Raw genomic sequence first — 10542 nt, forward strand, 5'->3', positions numbered from 1 at the left:
GCAGATGCAAAACAGCACAGGGCATACAGCTGGGTAGGGCTGTATATGAGGGACAAGCTTATGTAAGCTTATATGAGGGACAAGAGGGATGTCTAACAAGTGATTGCATATTTGAAGAAGATAATTTAATTCAACACTTCTAGTTAGCTCATAGAGGAGATGCATTGGCCGAAGCTGAATCAGTGTCCTTAAACCAATTTTTCTTGCCTGCTATAGAACAGCCTGAGAAAGCTGATGTGACTGAATGGACTAATGGCTACTTTCATAGTCTCTCTGCCTCCTTTTCTTTTAGCATGTCTTTTTTTAATGAGACCTTGCAGCAAGCGGACTTTTGATAATGACCTGAGCATAACTGGTTTGAGTACTGAATTACCTGTGCTGCTCATATCTTGATATGTGTGCTACCTGCATTTATGCAGTTGGAACCATGGCACTTGAAAAATACACACAAGAAATCATTTATTATAGCGGGTAACTAGATAAAGCATTGGAGATGTGACAGATGTTTTTCCCATATCCCTTTAATTTCAAAATTAATAATCTGACACTGTTCGAAGACTGGGTACCTCCCTGCATAAGACAGAATCAAGGGGCTACAGGAAAATAGTTGCCCTAAAGGAAGACTGAGGCTATACACTAGTTTCCCTTTTAATTTGTCCATAACGTCTGGAAACCCTTTCCTGTTATCCTCCCCTGCTCTTAATCTGAAATTGACTTTGCCTGCCCCCTACCAGGGCTTTTTAAATGCATGAATAGCACTGGATAGGATAGATCAGCATTAAAGCGAGACCAGAAATCTGATCAAATTTCTGGCTTACATTGTTGCCTACAGCAACACAATCTATACATCCAGAAAATGATTTTCTGAGGGGCTGCACTTGAATGCACAAATTGACTAAAAAAAAAAAAAAAAAAATTAACCTTCTTGACTTTTACCTTGCTTAGGCTATTTCCCACTTCCAAAAGTGTCTTCTATTTTTCTTCCAATAGCATAGAAACCAGAATGTAACTCAGTACCATCAACTAAAAAAAAAAGGGTAGACATTGCATTTCAACATGTTTAAACCCTTTATGCTTTCTTTTTCTAAAAGTGCAGTTTCAAGTGACATACTTTTAGAATTGCAGGAATGTCTTTAAGAGATGTTTTTAACCAGGAAGTTGTAATAGAGAGTAAGGGACATTCAGCTTCATTTGGTGAAGAGCAAGGCAGGGAGACAGTGGAATGCCGATGCTGTAGTGTAACCTCCCGTAGCTTGTGACCTTATGCGGGTCAGATTATTACTGGAGACACGTTTTTTAGCAATAATAGCTATGATGACTAGTGTCAGACATAAACACTGCTGTGTACCTTCTTGTAAGAAGGGAGTGCTTCAGTATCTGGGAGGACACAGGAAATGTAGGTTGTGAAAACAATAGAGACAGCCAAGGGGCAAAGTGGGCTACTGAAGAACCTGTCTACCTTAGTCTATCTTCATCTTCCACATTGCCTGTTCCTGAAACACATATGTCCTGTTCAGGTGAAACACTCCATTCCTTGTGGCTAGCACAACAGGTCTCCAGCAGTATACACCAATTTGTTTTCCACCTACAAGTAACTGTAGTGAGATGATGGTCCGTGAGAGCCTAGCTGAGCCTCTGAGCTGAGGCATGGAAGATCCTACAGACTGTTGCAACTGAAGAAGTGACTAAACTGGCAAAGCCAGAGCGTAACATGGTAATTAGTGGTGATCCTTGCAAGAAGTCCACAGAACAACTGAGAAACCCAGCTCACCAACACCCACAGTCCTGTGGGGCAGCAAGAAATTGTTACCTGATCTGCTGCTAACCCCTCTGCAGAAACAGAATTTCTTAGTCCTCTGCAAACGAAAAGCTGTGTCAGCTGAATGAAGTGTGGCAAGACTGGAACAATGTAGTTATGGGAAGGTGCCCTGGCTGCAGCTACCCAGGAGTTAAACTGCGATCTCAGAGAAGATTTAGATGTGCAGAAGAACTAAAGGCAAAATTTTGTCCCCATTTGGGTGTAAGAAACAGAGTTTTGTTTTGTAGCAGTTTGTGTTTTGTTCTCTGAGGCCAGAGCAGAATTAGACACATGGTAACCAGGACATACATCAGACAGGATTAGGCTCAGCACTTATGTGCTATTTTGGAAGAGGGGTGTGTTTCTACTCAGAAGTGTGAGAAAGAGCAGCAAGGATGCAAGAATGCTCTAATGAGAATAATTCAAACATCATACAGGCCTGCTAATTGGCACAGTGCCTGTTCTTTTTAGTGGACAACCATATATACATTCCCCATCCAATCAGTTAAATCACTCTTCCTCTATCCTTAAATGAGAAAAGTCTTCAGTTTCTGGAAGTGTACTGCTGGTAATTGCAGAAATCCATTGACATTTTGTTCCTGCCAGGGAGGGTCTGATTTTGCCAGGGGGCAAGTAGATCTGTCCCTCCCACACAGCAGACTCCCTTGATGACTGAAAAAAATCTGTTTCACATTTATTTTCCTCCAGTCCTGCTTGCACAGGGATAACTTGTAGTGGGCTGTTTCTAGCCACTATGCACAGTTGTTTGCAATGGAGAAGCAAGTCTTGTCTGCTTCTTCAATCCTCTTAGGACTTACCTTGATCAACAGGCATGTGTTCCTGTTAACTTAGGAGACACAAGAATGATGACTGCTGTGCACAGCCTCTCTAGAATAAGCTTTCTGTGAACTAATCAGCTTGTCCTGTCCCTGGTCACTGCACTCTGGCTGCAGCATGTAGGTGTTGGATGGATGGGAAACAAGCAACAAAGCAAAGCTGCAACTCACAGCTATTCAGCCCAAAGGCTTGTGGTGCTGTCCCTAACATGGGTGGGGTGTTCTTAAGTGTTATAACTATGCGGAATTCTTACTCCCTCTCATTAGCAAGAAATTTACACTCCTCCTTTCCAGTTGTACCCTCTGAACTGTTCCTGCCTTCCTTCCCAAAGGTCCTAAACACTCACTGCTGTTCAACTTCATTCCCTATTCCACATGGAGAGGGCTAAGTGTAGCCTTGTAACCTGTACAGTTGTTGCTCATCAAGGACAAGAACCACTAATCACTGGCTCCATTGTGTAAGCCCAATACTTTGTGGCTCTATTCTGTAAACCTGATACAATCCAGGCCTTGTTAATGACAACTTTGAAGGAGAGATAAAATTCTTACAAGAGGTGAGCACCTTGCCCCAGAAGGTGCCAGAGGTTGGATGATTGCCCAAGAAGCATGAAGTCAGCAAAAATCTGTGGAAACTGGGGGAGAAGTAAAGGTGGCAGGGGGAGATCATGACCACTGACTCAATTCAAGACCAAAAAGAATTGCCTCCCCCCACACCTGCAAGAAGCATGCATGCTAATTTACACAGAACGTGTGGCTAATTTAAATATAATTAACCAGTAGCAGGTGGAATGGTAGTTATGGACCAATGAATGTAAACTTAGATAGGTTTTTACTAATCATGTACTAGGATAAATAGGCTGTCGTTCCTTTGTGTAGTGTGCTAGCTTTGCAGAATTACCTCCTAGCACCCTTCTTTGTGCAACTATGGAATAAAATTGGTATCTCAGCTCATTGTATGAGATTGTCTTTTGCACACTGGGTAATGAAGCCCTGTTTGAGGGACAACACAAGCAGACTTACTAGGCAGTCCATAGAAAATGGGAGCAGCACAGACATCCTCTTTGCTTCCTGTCTTTGAAGCTGGTCATGCTCTACTTGCTATGCATCCTAGAAGGCATCTTCTGAGCACCCAGCCCAAACCATATCATTGAGCACTCCGAGCAGATTTGTTGTGTTTCAGCTGCCATCAGGGGCCTTGAGATATTTTTCTCTCCTTTTCTATTAATGTCATCAGGTTCAGATGCATTTTTGTTTTGGGGTCCTTCCAAGAACTGGGGCATTGCATGGGATTGGTGCTTCATATTCCAAAGATAGGCCATTTGCAGCTGAAACCTCCTGCAAGTTAGCTGAGAGAGAACCCTAAAGTATGCTAGTGGTAACAAACTTCAGCTGTAACCAGGTTATGTACAGCACTGTGACATTATCACTGTCACTTACATTAATAGCATTAGCAATACTGTTTTTAATTCCAGTCATTGCATTAGTGAATGCTAATAGAAAAGCAATCATTCATGTCCTTGCCAAACCTTTGCAGCTTTGTGAATGATGGCAGAAACATCTGTCATCTTTTGAGAAGCTGAAGAATGCTCATCTACACAACCAAACTATGATGATACTGAGGCTAATCAGCACATGGAAGTGATGTCCACAGTAACTGTAGCAGGTTTTCTCCTTCAGGGCAAGACATTACTCTTCAAAGACCAAGAAAATCAGCAAAGTTTCTCCTGGGAAGGGTAGGGATAAAGACTCTGTGCATTTAATCTATTTATCTTCACGTCTGTGTTAAAATGAGCAACAAGCATTAATGATTCATAAGAAGGATTCTCTTTGCCCAGCTATTTCAGAGCTTTTTTTTGCACATCTCCAAACCCCTCCTACAGAATCTGACCCCAGGCATTTCTTCTGTTTAATGCAGTAGTGGAAAATGCCGTTCCAGAGATTCAGCATTCAGCATACATGACATGGGTCATTTTGTACTTGGACTGCATGAGTGAGATATCTTGGGGAGAAGAATGGTGGGTAATTTATTAGTCTGAGTACAAGAGTGAGAGTTAGGACTACCATGTTTAGCCATAGAAATAGCTCAGAAATTCCTGGAAATGTCAACTATTGAACACCTTCCCACTCTTCATATAGGTATAGCCAAGCTGGTAGATCAGTGTTAAATACCACAGCACAGGGCTTGATCTGCACTTCAGTCTTGAAGTCTAGCTAAGTAGCCACGTGGCCAGTGCATGCTTGGCTTTCTGCTGTCACTGCTATTTTGCTATCAACAGCAAACGGGTTTCATTTTCCCTTAGAGGGATCCCAGCTTGCAAAGTCCTGGGGACTCTCAGAGAGCTCAGACCTTTTAGAGTTACTATGTGAGTCGTCCAGGAGATTTTGCATTTGGATGAGTGCATTTACGTGCTTTAGGCAAAATAAACATCTTGCATGGGCAGTGGATAACATCCAGCAACTTCTTGCCACACAGGTACAATGTTTATCTACAGGTGGATGGGACAGCTGATTACAGAACTACAGTCACTAGACACGTGGCACTGCTTGGATGTACAAAGATTGTTGTCTCAACCTCAACCACCAAGCAATATCACCATCTAAAACAGCTGCCCTCCTCTCCTGAAGTGTCTGTGGTGAGAGCATCTGCTGTCAAGTGCTGTCTGTGCCCCCAGGCTTTGGAGGACTCTAACCCAGCCTACAGGCTGAAAGTTTCCATTGCACTTCATCATCTTGGCTTCCACCCACCACCCTTCCAAGAAATCAGGGAAAATATTTGCTCTTGGTGCAAGAAATTGTTCAGCTTCTAAGTCATCAAATGCCTCTGTTCTGAAGTAATTCTCACTACCATAGCTGTCATAGCAGAATATTGACACTGTCTCTGGTTTCAGGCCAACATACAGAAAGTCAAGCTGTGAATTTGTTTCTTTCTTCTCCAGGCTGGAAGGAGCACTGCTGAGATCCTGGGTCTCCTCACTGGCATCAGGAAGAAATCCCTGGATAGGTGTCTTCAAGCCAAAGGGCTTCCCTGCCAGTCAGGGAGCACTTAACACCCCTCAGAGCAAGTTGCAGCAAAGAATTACTGACCTTTGGAACCTCCACACATGTCCAGGGCATGATGCACTGCAATGCACTCAGAGGTCCGTCTTGATTAGAGCAATGCTCTGAACACTTTTGGAGCTCCCAGGTCATCCAGGTCTCTGGGTGCCACTCCTTAACTGCAAGAGGGTTTGAGTATTTCCTCTGAAGTTCAGCATCATCATAATCCTAAGGCAATATGGCACATGCCCCATCGTGTCAGTTTGTAGTAAATGATATCTTGCTTGGTGAGTGTAACAAAACCAAATATGTGCTTGATGAAAAATCTGTCTATCTTTTATGCCTGAGACAGAACCTTACAGCCCCCCCTTTGTTCTATTCCTCCTTGAAAGTTCCTTCCATTTCCTTAAGTCCGCATATGGCAAGGTGATGGGAAACAAACTTGGCCCTTTTAGATTTTCAACAAAAAATATTTCCAAAGAACATCCATCCAAAGAACATGGATGGAAGTATGTGCTGACATTGATGATGTGATCTTGGTGAAATACCAAAGAAGGAGCAGCAATCATGCTACTCTCCTGCAGCTAAGAACCTATTGCAGTCACCTAGGGACCAAGCTGAGAGCTGTTCTAGTGCTGAGCCAGTAGAGTGCTTGTCAGTCAAATGAAGTTAAAAGGCTGCAAGTAAAGTTTACTAAAAATACCATGGTTGTCACATCTGAAGTCCTAGAATTCGATTTTAGATAATTATGAGAGTCACAGAAATATTCATATAGGTTCTGGACTGTATCAGGCAGGCAAATAAAGGAAAGAGCTGAAGGTGGATTAAACAGACAATCCTGTTACCTGGACTTCAGGTTACCTGGACTTCTAGTCTGTTGCCAGGATTCCATTAATCACAATTTCCTCTTTGGATTTGGTAAAACTGTTTGTAACAGGCTATATAAGTACTATTTGAAGGAATTTGGCTCTTGGAAATGAAAGTAAAAGGGACTAAAGTATAAGAGTTCTTTTCTGTTATTTCATTGATTTGATCCAGAATGTGTGATTTAGTACCGTGACAACCGAGCTGTTGGTTATTAAATAGACACAAGATAGCTGTGGTCTGCCAGTTCTTATCTGGAGTTTTATTACTTTGAGCTTCATTTCATAATCATTAGCCATCAGATAAATACTGCATGTTTTAGTTGAATATGGTAAGACGGTGTGTGCAGATGCTAAGATGCCAGAATTACAGGTTTTTTTTTAATGATTAAAATGGTTCACGTATCACTACGATTGTATTATCTTGTTTTCTAGAGCTTTTACTAGGGGGTGGTTCTAAAACTGGATGCTGAAATGCAGGCTCCTGAATTCATACTGTGGTATTCATGTTAGTGGCCTTTATTTCCTGTAGTTTTGGATTACTACTTACTTTCACAGCTCTAATAATTCCAATGTTTTTTCCAGGAATGATGCTGTAGGTGCAGGTATCTGAGTCTCCTTATATACATTCAGCAGATTACTGTCTGTTTCTGTGGAGATCTGATTTACCTCACCCTCAACTTTGAGACCTCTAGGGTGCAAAGGTGGAGCACAAGATGGGAACCTCCTGAGAGCCAGAACTTGGGACAAGAATTGTTCTTTGGAGAGTTTCTCCCTTTGCTACATATAGAGAGGGTCCGGGACCCATCACTTGGGCATCTTCAGCAACTCTCTTTCTGTTTGGGATGAATCCTTTGTGTCTAGCGTTATTTCAATGAAATGAGAGACACACAACTACCCTTGACCCTAGTCTCAGCCCCTCAGTCCTCCACCTTGCCAGTCCCTTCTCATCTGTGGCTCTGTGAAGGCTCCTCTGCAAGCTGTGATCCAGCCTGTCCAATTGGGGAAGCAAGAGGCATTCTCTTCACAGTGGTACAGGTCAAATACTACACTCATTGTCTCCTCTCTGCTGTGCAAAAGGTGTTTCAACTTGGATTCAGGCAATTTTGCAGCTGCTGAATGGCCTTGTTGAGGTATTTTTCCTTTCCTGTCACTGAGCATGCATGGAACATCAGGAAATCATTACAGCAAATTGGGAGACTGTAGGTGTGTATACACATAGTTAATGCATCACCCAATTGTCTGCAGTAATGTGCAAGGTAAGTTAAAATACATCCCACACAATACTTGGCTTCTGAAGCTTGGTTCCAAATTGGCCATTACCAGAGTAATGATTTAATCAGTTGTTAACAATCACTGTACTCCCTACCAACTGATGAGCATGTAAGTTTGCAGTGACTCCCTTACCACCTCTGTTGCTGTCATCAGAAGAGCTGGCCTTACTTCAGGTGGTTTCTATGCACTGCTGCCAGGGTTCCTCTCCCCTCAATTCCCAGGGCATTGCATCTAGTGCAGGGAAATCTCTTGCTATCCCCAAGGGAAAGAAACAAAATGGAAACTCAGCAGCTTCCATTTATATTAAAAGTCCAGCTTCCAAATAAAGTTGGTGCCAGGTTTACCTCCTGGATCTGAAGTCTTACAGGGTGAAGTACAGCTTTCAAGGGGAATTAATTCTGTTCCTACTGATGGCTTTGTCTCAGGGTCAGACAATCTGTGCAATACTTAGAATCTGCAGAGCTATAAATACCCCCTGGTGGAGAAAGACGTACTGTTCTCAACTCCATCAACGTAGCAGCCTTCCTAGATATGTGTGGGTCTGATCATGTTCCACCTCTTCCTTGCAGAAAGAGTCCTTGTCTTGATTGGTGGAAATGGGGGCATCAGGAACATAACAGTGATTTGTGACATTTTCCTGCCACCCTTAGTCTGAAGACATGGGGAATAATTTTGCAATCAGCCTAACTCTTCTAATAAGGTCTACTTTGTAATGACTCCAGCAAAAGGCCATAGCATCAGGTAGAAGGAACACTCTGGGATCAGAAATTACCAAGACTCTGTCTTTTTTTTCTAAATGGTAAAATGAGATTTAGCCCTGAAGGTTCCCAGTGCCATTGTCAAAGGTCTGTTTTCACCAAAAAAGAGTTCTCAGGCTCATAACATGAGCACAAGCCATGTTGCTTTTCTTGCACTACACAGGTTAATGATAAGCAACTAGCTGCAACATCTCAAGGCATTTGATATAACTTTCTTCCCATCAGCTTTAGCTGAGACAGAGCTAACTTGGAGATTGTGTCATCCAAGTCATGTGCTCATAACAGGGTGGAGTTGGTGTGCTAAGAGCATACCCAGCTATGGGCTGCAGAAATGAGGAGAAGGGTTTGCCTGCTTTTCCTGTAGTGTTCCCTGAGGCCATCTGCTTCCAGACCTTGTGGAGAAGTGCAGAGGCAGGAGCTTGACAGAAAGAGACAACAGGATAAAGACAGCATGGAGTGACAATGTTTTGGCTGGACACACAAAGATGTGTTCCCTAAATGACTCTGCTTTGTGTCAAATGTGACATGAGTTCCTTAGTCCTGTTGATTTTGAGTGGTTCTTAATTGCTTCAGAAATTCTCTACGTTCCTCTCCCACCCAAGAAGGGCCAGTGGAGGTGCCTGAGGAGGAGACAGGCTTTTCAGAGCAACCCATTCCTGTTTCAGCAGCCTGTGATGGAAGATAAAAGGAGCATCTTCCTTTCCTCAGTAGTACTACTGTGCAATGGAATGCTCGCTTGGGCTTGCTCTGAGGTGACAAGGCCTTATCCAGCTAAGATGTTTAGGTGAGGCAAATAGCCCGAGCACCCAGATTTCCGGCTACAGGATCTCTCTACATGGGATGGCAAGACAGGAAAGTTGTCAGAGTTGTCAGTAACTGAACCTGTTCTGAGGTCTCACTGGCCTGCCAGGTCTTCATTCTCTGTGTTGAAAATGAAAGAGGGAGGGTGACAGAAAACTCTTGCTTCCTCCCTTCCTTCTTCCCTCTCCATCGCTCCATGATTCTATCCTTCCATTCTTCCATCCCTCCATTCCTCCATCCCTCCTCAGTTTGTCATCTTATTCAGTACCTATAGGTAGGTGGAAGGAATCTGACCTACTTGTTTCCACCAGGCCACAAGTGGATGTGGAACACATTCAAGATGTCTTTGCTGCATTCCCCCTTCCTTTGCTCACTCCTAGCTATCCTGCTCTTATTTAATGCTTGCCAATAGTAAATGACTTTACATACCAATATTATGATACCCAGATCAGATATCTGCCCTGGTCTCTCTCCAAGAGTGCAGATAGGTGGAGAAGGGTAAGTGCAAAGCAAGTGTACACAATATTTCACATTATACAACCACCATGTGTTTTCAGTTCAGGTATTTCTCACATCTGATGGGGTTTCCATGGATTTAGTAATTCTTATCAGATTACTGGTCAAGGTCTGGACTGATATTGAATCCACAGAAACGTTTACAATCCACAATCTCTTGCAGCAAGTAGTTCTCAAAGATCCCTATACCTCACATGAAGAGCCATTTTTTCTGAATATGGTGCTCAGTAGTTTTGATGCATTAACTCAATTTCTTGTATTGGAAGAGGTACTGAAAAGCCAGTCCTTTCCTACCCTATAGGAGATAGTTGTTTCCACAGACCTTTGTGATATCTCCCCTCAGCTGCCCTTTCTTCCAGACTAATGAGATCCAGCTTACTCAGTTCCCCCCAGACCTCAGTGGCTCCAGATATTTGTTCAGCCATGTTGCCCTCCAAACCCTTCCCCATTATGCTATTTCTATCCTGAGACAAGAAGACCAAGACCACTCATATTTAAGAACTGCACAAATCATGACTTTATATAGGTGGCATGGTAATGTCATCTAATAATTTCTAGTATCTGATTTACTTTATTGACTGTTACTGAGCAGTGAGGTGACATTTTTGTAGAACAGGCTCTCACAGTCCCAAGACTGTGTCATGTCTGCTCCCACCCCA

General features: G+C 42.9%; 1 long non-coding RNA gene across 1 annotated transcript; it reads left to right on the forward strand.

The window, feature by feature from the left end:
- The first annotated feature begins 3196 nt into the window (after window positions 1-3196).
- LOC113490047 lies at window positions 3197-6109 on the forward strand. The gene is made up of 2 exons (XR_003400137.1): window positions 3197-3382; window positions 5571-6109. It is a non-coding gene; the product is annotated as an uncharacterized LOC113490047 (long non-coding RNA).
- Window positions 6110-10542: the final 4433 nt, after the last annotated feature.

This window comes from Athene cunicularia (genome assembly GCF_003259725.1).
Source record: "Athene cunicularia isolate RWA chromosome Z unlocalized genomic scaffold, athCun1 chrZ_part2, whole genome shotgun sequence".
Lineage (NCBI taxonomy): Eukaryota > Metazoa > Chordata > Aves > Strigiformes > Strigidae > Athene > Athene cunicularia.